Consider the following 13,722-nt stretch of genomic DNA (forward strand, 5'->3'; position numbering starts at 1 on the left):
TTTAATTTTGTGAAGGCTACTAAATAAAATAATTTCCCTGCTCCCATCTTCATTATTCACTGTTAACATATGGAAATGTTATGTATCAGATTCACTGTTAATATATAAAAATGTATGTTCTGAAAACTTATTCAAAAGTTTTTTTTTAACACAACACATAAAATTTGGTTGTCATGCATAAAGTACCTTTGATAGGATTTGTCTTCTACAAATTTTCTGTAGTGTTTCTGTCACTCAGCTTTTTTGTCCTTTACTTTCTGTCTTATTCATTTTCAGACAATCATTTTACTTTACAACAAATTGCCCCTTTTACTTTTAGCAAAACAAAACAAAACATCCTTATAGTTTATAGTTTCTCCTTACAAAAAAAATCATAATTTTCTTGGAAGTTTGCACAGATACTTCTCCTATTATCCTAAATAATTTTAGTTACCTGTAATAATTAGATTAATAATAATATAATTTAAAAATATTTACATATTTTATTATTTTATGTGTTTTGGTTGCATGAATATGTGTGTACTACATGAGTACATGTGGAGATTAAAAGAGAACACCACATCTCTTGAGATTGGAGTTACAGATGGTTTTGAGACACCATGTAGGTGCTAGGAATTGAACCCAGGTGTTTTGAAAGAACTACAAGTGCTCTTAATCTCTGAGCCAACTCTTCAGCCCATCCTTAGTAATCTAAACTTATAATGCATAATAGGAACCAAGTAACTGTGAAGTGCCATGCCACACTCAGCAATCGCAGTCTTTGAATCATAACTTCTAGAAGCACGATTCTCTCACAGTAAGCTTGTCATTGGACACAGACATGTTTCCTAGAAGTCTCAAATAATATCTGTCATCTCTTTATTAAATTAAAGAACAAAAGTTTAGGTTTTTGTAGACTTAGGAGTTAATATGTTGGTATAGAGTTCTCTAAGCTTCACCTTCCATTCTTTTAATTTTTTCAAATTATATAGTATATTTTATTTATTTATTTATTTATTTATTTATTTATTTATTCATTTATGATCCTGTGTATGCTTGAAAAATATTCTACCAGTGAGCTACATCCCTATTGCAACATACTTAGATTGCTTATGAAGATGAGACAATGAATAATATGTCAGCATTTTAAATTATTTTTATTGTTGATAAATTTTATCTTTTAGTGGTAATCACAGCATGGAAAGTCATGCATTTGTGTCACATTTAGTGGTGAAAGCTCTTGAGACATTTCTGCTTTAATAGAATCACCCATATTCTTATTTTTCTAAAGACGAGTAAGTCCTGTGAACTTGGGTTTTGAATTTTTTTCAGTATCTACTGTATCTGGCACAGATAATTTTATCTAGGTTTTTTTTTTTTTTTTTTTTTTTTTTACCTCATGCTTTTGTGTCTGTATCAGCTCAGTTCTGGTGAGAGCTGTACCCTGTCATGTCAGCCATGGTGGTCATATCTGATCTAATGGGACCTTGTAGAGCAATTTTCTTATTAGAGTTACTAAGGGTGACATGAAAAAACACCTCTTAATTCTAATGACCTTAGGACCTTACAGTAGGCCCTATCCTTAAAGCTCCACTGCCCTATGATATTGTCACTCTGGACATCATGTCTAAACACATGAATGGGGGAGGCAGGCTGTATTGTATTGTATTGTTCTTAATTTTCTGAAGCAACATTTCATTAATATATGTACTTACTTTTTTCTACATCAGTAAATTAGAGCTTTTACAATTTAATTTTGACCATTATTTACGTGGGTAAGGAATACCACTTGCATGTCATGTATTGACATACATACACAGAGCTGAGAGCTTCCATTTAAATGTGCTGGGTACAAAACTAACTTATTAAAGGGTTCTTGGATCTCAATCATCTTTTCTGTTTAAAGAGAACAAGATTTTCTTCCTAGATTGCTAAATGTTTTTACATATTTGTTTAAAAAAATTCTTCCCATTTTCCTTTACAATAAACTTTAAAAAATTTTTTTGATGCCTTTGTGCATCAACTAAAGAATGTGCCTTATTATTCTGGTAGCATTTTATAGCCTTAAAAACTGTATTGTTATACAATAATTATGGTGGATCAAAGATCATTAAAATTTAACAGTAAAACAAATAAAACATAAAATTACTCTAAAAAGGTGGTGCAGCTTTTGGTTATCTACAAATACCATGCCTGCATGAGATCTTTTATTATAGCATTCTTTGACCTTTCTTTAGTGATAGAAGGCTAGTGCTTTGATAAAGGAAAGATTTGAAAATATTTTAAAAGTTCATGAGAAAAATTTAAATCAGAAATGAAGTTTGTTTTTCTGACTATCTAAAATAGACCTCACATTTTCTGAATGTTTTTGGGTAGGATATGAGAGGAAGATTGGTTTTGAATTTTGAATTATAGGTCTCTAGGCTAAAAATTACCCTCCAGAAGGCATATAGAGAGCAATTAAATTTGCTTTGATGGCTTGAGGTTTGAATTAGGTAAGAATTCTAAGAGGCAGTTATTTTCACCAGAGTAGAGAATGCATGCTTATCTCTTCATGTGGATTATGAGCAGGTCAGTGCTTTGTGTGCTGTGCTCAGAAGTCAAGGGTGTCTTCCTTACGAGCATGAGCTTCTCTTCACTGTTATGACTGATCCTAAAGTCAAGGTTTTAACACTAGTAATTTTAGAAAATCACCAGTGTTGACCATTTGCAATGCTTTCTTTTAAGATAGTTTTGCTGAAAGAAAATGAACAACATAGTGTGGATTATAGACATTATTTTCATATATAAATCTTAGAAAATATAATGAACACTTCTGTCTTTTCAGATAAGTTGATAAATAATTCTTGGAAATAATTTAGTTGACATAAAGCAGCAATTCAAAAATTGAACATTAAAATCTAAATAAGGCCTCTGTGCAAAAATTTTTCTTAATTTTTTAAATTAAGAATGATGTCAACTTATATCTGAAAGGTTTCAAGTTAGGACTTCAAGGGGACACTGTGATGGACTGTATTATTCAAAAATTTTAAATTTATGTTGAGGCAAGATCTCTTTCTTTTTTTAATGGGGGAGATGAGAATTTATTTTATTTTTTTATTTATTTTTCTTTTTTATTAGATATTTTCTTTATTTATATTTCAAATTTTATCCCCTTTCCTCATTTCTCTACATAGCACTGGTTGCCTCAAAGTCACAGAGACCTGCTTGTCTGTGTGCTGGGATTAAAGGCATGTGCCACCATGCCCAGCTCAAGGACTGAAGGACTTCTTTTTCTTTCTTTCTTTCTTTCTTTCTTTCTTTCTTTCTTTCTTTCTTTCTTTCTTTCTTTCTTTCTTTCTTTCTTTCCTTCCTTCCTTCCTTCCTTCCTTCCTTCCTTCCTTCCTTCTCTCCCTCCCTCCCTCCCTCCCTCCCTCCCTCCCTCCCTCCCTCCCTCCCTCCCTTCCTTCCTTCCTTCCTTCCTTCTTTCCTTCCTTCCTCCTTCCTCTCTCTCTCTCTCTCTCTCTCTCTCTCTCTCTCTCTCTCTCTCTCTCTCTCCTTTTGTCTTCCATCCCTCTTTCCCTCTGTCCCTCATGTTCTCCACTTGTGGCTGAGAGCTGAAGGGCAAGGCAGGGATGTGGGCAGAGTGGGACTTTTCTCTCTTGGTGGTAAGGACAAGAATGGAAAATGGTGGAGCTGTCCGGATTCTTGCTGACAGGTGAAGCTATCTTGAAGTCCTGGGATCGAACATAGTTTAGCTTTGAAAAAGAAAAAAGTAACCCAAGGGACTAGCATGTAGGGTGGGCTCTAAGGAATAGTTACAAGTCAGTAATGACGCCGCTGGAGAACATAGACTTAACTATTTTGGTAGGCTGAGAATTTGGCATTTTTTTCTGATCTAGAAGTTTGCCCTGGAGGAAATGCACTTGGAGGCACAGTGGGTTTTTCCATGAGAGAAGCAGTGGCTGGTGAAGGCTTACAGCCCCTTCAGGTGCCTGGCTGTGAGGAGGTGAAGAATGCTAGAACGGAGTGCGCTCCACCACTGGACCGGGGTATAGGAGTGGAAAATCAGGCTTCCTCCAAAGAAAGAGGACTTGAGTGTCACCTGGAGAAGTTAGGCTTGATCAGAGTAGGGAATTTCACTAGGAAGGAAAGCTGTGTGAAGCCATTTGTTATCTCAGGAAGTTGTGTAACCAAAAATGGAGGTACTTTACAAGATGGTGTGTCATGGTTAACAATATCCTCAACATTTTCATATTCCTAGCTATTTGCCTACATGTCTCTCTCTTTCCTAATTGTATTGTATCCACATTAATTCTTCTATTTCTTTAAATCATACAAGGTTCAATACTTTTATTAATATTTTTAAGACACAAAGTTGTATTCTATTGAAAAAAAACTGTGACATCAAAGACAGGGGAACTATATATCTAGATTCCATTAGCAAGTTTCCTCTAACTGAATCAACCAAAATGTTAAATCCTATGTGACAAAAACGAACTTATTCTGCCTTGTGACCTGGTTAATTTTTCATCATTTGCTTATGATTGCTTTCTTTCTTTCTTTCTTTCTTTCTTTCTTTCTTTCTTTCTTTCTTTCTTTCTTTCTTTCTTTCAAAACTTCTCTCCAAGGCTATTGGTCCTGTGAAGGTTCTATGCCCCAGTATAGGGTATGCCTGGGCAAGGAAGTGGGGGTGGGTAGGTTGGGGAGCAGGAGGAGGAGGCAGAGGATAGGGGATTTTCGGAGGGGAAACTAGGAAAGGGGATAACATTTGAAATATAAATAAAGAGAACATCTAATTAAAAAAACCTTCTTTCCAGCCCCCCTCTTCTTCCCCTTCTTCTTCCCCTTCTTCTTCCCCTTCTTCTTCCCCTTCTTCTTCTTCTTCTTCTTCTTCTTCTTCTTCTTCTTCTTCTTCTTCTTCTTCTTCTTCTTCTTCTTCTTCTTCTTCTTCTTCCTTCTTCCTTCTTCCTTCTTCCTTCTTCCTTCTTTCTTCCTCTTCCTCTTCCTCTTCCTCTTCCTCTTCCTCTTCCTCTTCCTCTTCCTCTTCCTCTTCCTCTTCCTCTTCTTCTTCTTCTTCTTCTTCTTCTTCTTCTTCTTCTTCTTCTTCTTCTTCTTTCTTCTTCTTTTCTTCTTCATTGAATACTGCTATATAGGTTTGACTGTCCTGGAACTCACAGAGTTAAACCTGCTTCTGCCTCTTGAGTGCTGGGATTAAAGGCATGTGCCACTGCACCTGGCTTAGTATTAGTTGTAATGTCATTCCCCAAACTTAAAGCCCCCATCCTCTCCTCTGCTCCTCTTCCCTGTGTTCCTTTTCCCTTACTCTCTCTCTTTCCCTTCATTCCCTTCCTTTCCCTCTCCCTGTCTCCTGTTCTCTTCTCTTTCCTCTCTATTTTTCTCCTCTCTCACCCTCTCCCTTTTCATCCCCACTTTCTTTCCTCAGGCTTCAGAAGTAAGTTAAGTCACTCAAAATTGCATTTCTCCCAAATATATGCTAATTCAATGAGAAACTCCTACTCTCCAGTTAGCCTAAACAAGACCTTATATTAACATAGAGATAATCTTTAGAGATAGACTTCATCAACATCTCCTGAATACTTTATCACCTTTCGGATTAAGTAAGTTATTAGGACATTCAATTTTTTCCTTTCCTTTTTTCTTTTTTCCTTTTCCCTTTTTCCTTTCTCCCTTTCCTTTCCTTTCCTTTAATAACAAGATCCTCCCAAGTGCAATAGTTCTTTCATTTTATATTGCATGCCTGAAAATTATTTTCTCCTTGCAAATTCTCATTCTCTTAGATTTGACTCAGTCCTCACATTTTACTGAACGACATTCTATGATGATTTTCACAAGGAAGACCAAGCTAAGCCTTTCTTCTTCTGTTCTCTATTTCTCTGTTAACCATCTTCATAATCAGATCTCATATGTTGTTATTAGTTACTAGAGCAATTTTTAGTTTTTCCTTTCAAGCAATGCTTACAAAAAAATGAAAAATTAAAAAAAAAATAATGTGGATTTTAGGATAGAGGAGTGTGAAGAAAAGAACTGACCACAAGATGGCAGTAGAGGAGCACACACGAGTATTATTAATGAAGCTGTCCTTTGCTCAGGATAACACCCAGAAACCATGTCCTTTATTACTCTTTATTTAACTCCAGCCCTAACCAAATCCCTGCCTCTTAGTAGGAATTTAACAGAGGCTTAAGTAAAAAAGAGAAAAAAGTAAGTTAGGAAGTTCTAGATATGCACAGTTATAAAATTTTAGTTTTTTTAAAAAAATATTTTTTTAATTTTATTTTTTCATTTATTTATTTATTTACTTTATATTAAGGTCACTGACCCCCTTCTCTTGGTCTCCCTCACAGAGACCCTCCATCTCCAAACCTCTCTGTTCTCCTCTGAGAGGGTGAAGGCTTCCCTGAGTATCATCCACCTACCCTGGCACATCAAGTCTCTAACACGGCTAGGCCCATCCTCTCCCATTGAAAAAATATTTTAAAATTAAACTAAATTTACATTTATTTATTTATTTATTTATTTATTTATTTATTGACAGAGTCTCTTTATGTAGCACTGGCTGTCCTGGAATTTGCTATGTAGAACAGACTAGTGTTGAACTCAGAGAGCTGCCTGTCTCTGCCTCCTAAGTGCTGGTATTAAAGGGGTAGACTACCACACAAGGTTTAGAATTTTAATTGTTTTAGATATACTATTTATTTTGAGTGTGTGGTTTAGTCCCAGGGAGCTCTGCGGGTACTGGTTATTCCACACTCTCACCTGTGCAGACTAGTCTCAGAGGGATCCTGGAACCAAGATGGCTCCTCTAGGTGCTCCGGCAAAGCCTTCCTGGGCAGGGCAGACGACTCTCCTCTGGCAGGGAAGGTGCCTGGATGTCTGGAGCACGAAACAGGGTCTGCCTCAGAAGCTGTGTCTCTTCTGCTTGTCCCAGAAGCTGTTAGCTTCTGCGGGTACTGGTTATTCCACACTCTCACTTGCACAGACTAGCCTCGGAGGGATCTGGGAACCAAGATGGCTCCCCCAGGTGCTCCAGTGATGTTGACATCTTCTAATACTGTGAAAGCTAACTAATAAGACTTATGCTTCTAGGTTAGTACCAGCTTGCATTTTCCATGCAATGATGACCCAAATATGTGGTATCTTCACCAATGGCTTCTTACCATCAAGTTCTGGATGATAAGCAGGAGCAATGGCAATACCTTTTAATACTTAGGGTTTCTGTGGAACCACTGGCAACCTGAAAAACAGGCAGCTCATACCTGACACTGTGTTTTCTTTTTGATTACTTAAGGTGTTTGTGAAAGCTCTCTCCTCTTTATAGTGTAATTCAATTTCACCTGGTTTTATATATGTATATTTATGTATTTCAGGATATTTCTACAGTAGTCATTTTCTATATGCAATTTTCAAAGGACTTTAGCACTATGTATTCATTTCCATATGCTCTTCTTTGCCTTACTTTCTTATTCGTTCATATAATTTAAATCCTTCATACTAACTATTTTTTCTCAGCTCCATTGGAAGCTTACCCTTTCATCTGCTACTTAGGTTAATTTTTTTTTTTTTACTTCTATGGGTACTAAAATAAAATCATACCCATCTTAAGAGTCAAAACTAGCATCAACATAGGAGAGGGAACATGAAGTCTTTGTCTTGCTACAGAGCTTAGAAATAAAAGGAGCATGGTACCACCACAAAACAGACATATTGATCAATGCAATACAGCTGAAAACATAAATATAAGCCCACACTCTTCAGCCAACTGATTCTTGACAAAGAAGCCAAAAATAAATATTGGAATAAAGACAGCATCTTCAACAAATGGTACTGGTCATTTTCATGATTCCAGATAAAAGAATGAAACTAGATTATTATCTCACCCTGGCACAAAACTTAATCATACATGGATCAAGAACCTCAGCATAAAAGCTGTGTCCTAGTTTGGTTCTCTGTTGCTGTGATAAAACACTGAATGAAACCAACTTGAAGAGGAACCAGTTTATTTGGTGTATGATTTCTCAGTACAGTCCATTACTGAGCAAATTAAGAAGGAATTTAGAGGGAAGAACTGAAGCAAAACCATGGAGGAGTATTGCTAATTATCTTGTTCCTCATGGCTTGCTGAGTTGCTTTCTTGTATAGTCTAGGATCACTAGTCCTGGAGTGACAATAATAACAGTGGATGGGCACTCCAATATCCATCATTATTTAAGAAAATGCCCCATAGACAGACAGCCCAGGCAAATATGGAACAGGCAATTCTCAAAATGAAATTCTTTCCTGAGTTTCCCATATGACCCTAGTTTGTGTCAAGTGAAAAATATTTAATCAGAACAACTTGATAATCTGATTTCAACAGAGGAGAAAGTAGAAAATGTACTTCTAGTTATATGCATAAGAAGCACATTCTGAACAATGACTGTGGTATCACAGGCATTAAGATAAAAATTGACATCCACCAAGCTTAGTCTGCACAGGTGAGAGTGTGGACTGCAGAAGCTAACAGCTTCTGGGACAGGCAGGAGCCATAGAGCTTCTGAGGCAGCCCCCTTTTCGGGCTCCAGATATCTTGGCACCTTCCCTGCCAGAGGATAGGCGTCTGCCCGGATTGGGAGGGCTTTGCCAGACGATCTGGGGGAGACATCTTGGTTCCTGGACACCACCGAGCCTAGACTTCACAGGTGAGAGTGTGGACTGCAGAAGCTAACAATTTCTGGGACAGGTCCTGTTTTGGGTCTTCATCTTCTACCAGGAGGCTAGTCTGAACGCCAGATATCTGTGCACCTTCCCTGAAAGAGGAGAGCCTGCCTACAAAGAGTGCTCTGACCACTGAAACTCAGGAGAGAGCTAGTCTCCCAGGTCTGCTGGTAGAGAATAACAGAATCAGGAGAGGAACAAGCTCTAACCAGAGACAACTATAACAACTGACTCCAGAGTTTACCAGATGGCGAAAGGCAGACAGAAGAATCTTACTAACAGAAATCAAGATCACTCACCATCATCAGAACGCAGCAGTCCCACCTCAGCCAGTCCAGGGCACTCCAACACACCAGAAAACCTACACCCGGATTTAAAGGCATATCTCATGATGATGGTAGAAGACATCAAGAAGGTCTTTAATAACTCACTTAAAGAAATACAGGAGAATACTGCTAAAGAGTTGCAAGTCCTTATAGAAAAACAGGAAAACACATCCAAACAGGTGATGTAAATGAACAAAACCATACTAGACCTAAAATGGGAAGTAGACACAATAAAGAAAACCCAAAGTGAGGCAAAGCTGGAGATAGAAAGCCTAGGAAAGAAATCGGGAACCATAGATGTGAGCATCAGCAACAGAATACAAGAGATGGAAGAGAGAATCTCAGGTGCAGAAGATTCCATAGAGAACATCGGCACAACAATCAAAGAAAAAGCAAAATGCAAAAAGATCCTAAGACAAAACATCCAGGAAGTCCAGGACACAATGAGAAGACCAAACCAACGGATAATAGGAGTAGATGAGAATGAAGATTTAAACTCAAAGGGTCAGCAAATATCTTCAACAAAATTATAGAAGAAAACTTCCCAAACCCAAAGAAAGAGAAGCCCATGAACATACAAGAAGCCTACAGAATTCCAAATAGACTTGACCAGAAAAGAAATTCCTCCCGACACATAATAATCAGAACAACAAATGCACTAAATAAAGATAGGGTATTAAAAGCAATAAGGGAAAAAGGTCAAATAACATATAAAGGCAAGCCTATCAGAATTACACCAGATTTTTCACCAGAGACTAGGAAAGCCAGAAGATCCTGGACAGATGTTATACAGACCCTAAGAGAACACAAATGCCAACCTAGGCTACTATACCCAGCCAAACTTTCAATTACCATAGATGGAGAAACCACAGTATTCCAGGACAAAACCAAATTCACACATCATCTTTCCACAAATCCAGCCCTTCAAAGGATAATATCAGAAAAAAACCAATACAAGGACGGAAACCACATCCTAGAAAAAGCAAGAAAATAATCCTTCAACAAACCTAAAAGAAGACAGCCACAAGAACAGAATGCCAACTTTAACAACAAAAATAATAGGAAGCAACAATTACTTTTCCTTAATACCTGTTAATATCAGTTAATACCTGTTATTGGACTTAACTCCCCATTAAAAAGACAGACTAAGAGACTGGCTACACAAACAGGACCCAACATTTTGCTGCTTACAGGAAACTCATCTCAGGGAAAAAGACAGACACTACCTCAGAATGAAAGGCTGGAAAACAATTTTCCAAGCAAATGGTCTGAAGAAACAAGCTGGAATAGCCATTCTAATATCTAATAAAATCTACTTCCAACCCAAAGTCATCAAAAAAGACAAGGAGGGGCACTTCATACACATCAAAAGTAAAATCTTCCAAGAGGAACTCTCAATTCTGAATATCTATGCTCTAAATACAAGGGCAGCCACATTCATTAAAGAAACGTTAGTAAAGCTCATGGCACACATTGCACCTCATACAATAATAGTGGGAGACTTCAACACACCACTTTCACCAATGGACAGATCATGGAAACAGAAACTAAACAGGGACACAGTGAAACTAACAGAAGTTATGAAACAAATGGATCTAACAGATATCTACAGAACATTTTATCCTAAAACAAAAAGATATACCTTCTTCTCAGCACCTCATGGTACCTTCTCCAAAATTTACCACATAATTGGTCACAAAACAAGCCTCAACAGATACAAAAATATTTCCCATGCATCCTATCAGATCACCATGGACTAAGGCTGATCTTCAATAACAAAATAAATAATAGAAAGCCAACATTCACGTGGAAACTGAACAACACTCTTCTCAATGATACCTTGGTCAAGGAAGGAATAAAGAAAGAAATTAAAGACTATTTAGAGTTTAATGAAAATGAAGCCACCTCACTTGAAACCCTGGCTGGTTTAGAACTGTAGACTAGGCTGGCTTCAAACTCAAATCTGCCTGCCTCTGCTTCCTGAATATGGAATTAAAGGTGTGTACTATTCCCTGAAGTTATTAAAAGAACTGTAAACATGAGAAATATTTCAGGTCTGATGACTTTGTATTTACTCACAAATACACAAACACAAATAAGTACATATCCATATATATGTAAATAAAATTTTTATGAATTTAAATGGTAAAAAAAAAAAGAAAATGAAGCCACAACATACCCAAACTTATGGGACACAATGAAAGTATTTCTAAGAGGAAAACTCAAAGCTCTGAGTGCCTCCAAGAAGAAACTAGAGAGAACACACACTAGCAGCTTGACAACATACCTAAAATCTCTAGAACAAAAGGAAGCAAATTCACAGAAGAGGAGTAGACAGCAGAAAATAATCAAACTCAGGGGTGAAATCAACCAAGTGGAAACAAGAAGAACTATTCAAAGAATCAACCAAATGAGGAGCTGGTTCTTTGAGAAAATCAACAGGATAGATAAACCCTTAGCCAGACTCACTAGAGGGCACAGGGACAGCATCCTAATGAACAAAATCAGAAATGAAAAGGGAGATATAACAACAGATCCTGAAGAAATCCAAGACACCATCAGATCCTTCTACAAAAGGTTATACTCAACAAAACTGGAAAACCTGGATGAAATGGAAAAATTTCTAGACAGATACCAGGTACCAAATTTAAATCAGGATCAGGTTAATGATCTAAACAGTCTGATATCCTCTGAAGAATTAGAAGCAGTCATTAATAGTCTCAAAACCAAGAAAAGCCCAGGACCAGATGGATTTAGTTCAGAGTTCTATCAGACCTTCAAAGAAGATCTAATTCCAGTTCTTCACAAACTATTCCACAAAATAGAAGCAGAAGGTACTCTACCCAATTCATTTTATGAAGCTACAATTACTCTTATACCTAAACCACAGAAAGACCCAACAAAGATAGAGAACTTCAGACCAATTTCCCTTATGAATATCAATGCAAAAATCCTCAATAAAGTTCTCTCTAACTAAATCCAAGAACATATCAATACAATCATCCATCCTGCCCAAGTAGGTTTCATCCCAGGGATCCAGGGATGGTTCACTATATGGAAATCCATCAACGTAATCCAGTATATAAACAAACTCAAAGACAAAAACCACATGATCATCTCGTTAGATGCTGAGAAGGCATTTGACAAAATCCAACCCCCATTCATGATAAAAGTCTTGGAAAGATCAGGAATTCAAGGCCCATACCTAAACATGATAAAAGCAATCTACAGCTAACCAGTAGCCAACATCAAAGTAAATGGTGAGAAGCTGGAAGCAATCACACTAAAATCAGGGACTAGAGAAGGCTGCCCACTTTCTCCCTACCTATTCAACATTATACTTGAAGTCCTAGCCAGAGCAATTTGACAACAAAAGGAGATCAAGCGGATACAAATTGGAAAGGAAGAGGACAAACTATCACTTTTTGCAGATGATATGATAGTATATATAAGTGACCCTAAAAATTCCACCAGAGAACTCCTAAACCTGATAAACAGGTTCAATGAAGTAGCTGGATATAAAATAAACTCAAACAAATCAATGGCCTTTCTGTACACAAAGGATATACAGGCTGAGAAAGAAATTAGGGAAACAACACCCTACTCAATACTCACAAATAATATAAAATACCTTGTTGTGACTCTAACTAAGGAAGTGAAAGATCTGTATGATAAGAACTTCAAGTCTCTGAAGAAAGAAATTAAAGATCTCAGAAGATGGAAAGATCTCCCATGCTCATGGAATGGCAGGATCAATATAGGATAAATGGCTATCTTGCCAAAAGCAATCTACAGATTCAATGCAATCCCCATCAAATTTCCAACTCAATTCTTCAATGAATTAGAAAGGACAAACCGCAACTTCATCTGAAATAACAAAAAACCTAGGATAGCAAAAACTCTGCTCAAGGATAAAAAAACCTCTGGTGGAATCACAATGCCTGACCTAAAGCTGTACTACAGAGCAATTGTGATAAAAACTGCATGGTACTGGTATAGTGACAGACAAGTAGAACAATGGAATAGAATTGAAGACCCAGGAATGAACTCACACACCTATGGTCACTTGATCTTTGACAAGATAGCTAAAACCATCCAGTGGAAAAAAGACAGCATTTTCATGGAAGGAGTTACAGAGACAAAGTTTGGCACTGAGACGAAAGAATGGACCATCTAGAGACTGCCATATCTGGGGATCCATCCCATAACCAGGTTCCAAACGATGACACCATTGCATACACTAGCAAGTTTTTGCTGAAAGGACACAGATATAGCTGTCTCTTGTGAGACTAGGCCGGGGCCTAGCAAACACAGAAGTGGATGCTCATAGTCAGTTCTTGGATGGATCACAGGGCCCCCAATGGAGGAGCTAGAGAAAGTACCCACGGAGCTAAAGGGATTTGCAACCCTATAGGTGGAACAACAATATGAACAAACCAGTACCCCCCCGGAGCTCGTGTCTCTAGCTGCATACGTATCAGAAGATGGCCTAGTCGGCCATCAGTGGAAATAGAGGTCCATTGGTCTTGCAAACTTCATATGCCTGAGTATAGGTGAACGCCAGGGCCAAGAATTGGGAGTGGGTGGGTGGGGGATTGGGTGGGGTAGCATGTGGGGGACTTTTGGGATAGAATTGGAAATGTAAATGAAATAAATACCTAATACAAAAAATTCTAAAAAAAAAAGTTCAAAATTTACAATGAGGACCTCTTGATACTAA

Source organism: Mus musculus, chromosome 7 (genome assembly GCF_000001635.26).
Source record: "Mus musculus strain C57BL/6J chromosome 7, GRCm38.p6 C57BL/6J".
Lineage (NCBI taxonomy): Eukaryota > Metazoa > Chordata > Mammalia > Rodentia > Muridae > Mus > Mus musculus.